This window comes from Eutrema salsugineum, unplaced genomic scaffold (genome assembly GCF_000478725.1).
Source record: "Eutrema salsugineum unplaced genomic scaffold, Eutsalg1_0 scaffold_18, whole genome shotgun sequence".
Classification (NCBI taxonomy): domain Eukaryota; kingdom Viridiplantae; phylum Streptophyta; class Magnoliopsida; order Brassicales; family Brassicaceae; genus Eutrema; species Eutrema salsugineum.
In genome coordinates, this window is record NW_006256846.1 from 2441252 (window position 1) to 2441996 (window position 745).

General features: G+C 43.0%; 1 non-coding gene across 1 annotated transcript; it reads right to left on the minus strand.

Moving 5' to 3' along the window:
• Positions 1 to 436: 436 nt before the first annotated feature.
• On the minus strand, positions 437 to 543 carry LOC112087349. The gene has a single exon (XR_002900034.1). It is a non-coding gene; the product is annotated as a small nucleolar RNA R71 (small nucleolar RNA).
• Between the last annotated feature and the right edge of the window lie 202 nt (positions 544 to 745).

Genomic DNA, 745 nt, shown 5'->3' on the forward strand with positions numbered 1-745 from the left:
GAACCACGACCGGTCTCAAGATAATCAGACACAGCCCCACCCAAACCTACCCAGACGTCAAGAGCCACAACCGGTCTTTGTTGGAGAGAATGACCGAGCAAATTCACATTAGCACCGTGCAGGAATTCAAGCTCCACCGGTCCAAAAAAACAACTTTAAGGTTAAGGCATCACTACTTAACATGGTTCAGAAATCTAGGTTTCATGGACTCCCCATGGAAGATCTCCTTGATCATCTAGAGCACAGTCATAGAGTCTGCAAACTGACCAAGATAAATGTAGTATCTGAAGATGGTTTCAAGCTAAGGCTGTTTCCTTTTAGCTTGGGAGGCAAAGCTCATCAGTGGGAGAAGAATATACCTCCAGGTTCAATATAAACTTGGGAACAATGCAAGCAGGCTTTTCTCTCAAAGTTCTTCTCCACTTCTAGAACAGCCAAGCTAAGAAACCAGATTTCAAGCTTCACTCAGCATTCCAACGAGATCTTTGGAGAAGATTGGGACAGGTTTAGAAGCTAAACAAATCAGTGCCCACATCATGGCTTTTCAGAAGCCTCTCTCCTTAGCACTTTGTATAGAGGAGCTGTTCCCAAGATCAGGAATCAGTTGGACACAGTATCAAATGGGAATTTATTGGCAAAAAAATCAATGCAGCTATGGAACATGTTGAGAAATTAGCCATGAGTCAAAACACTTATGGGGAAGATTATGACAGAAGTTATAGAGGAGAAGGTTCTAGTAGACACC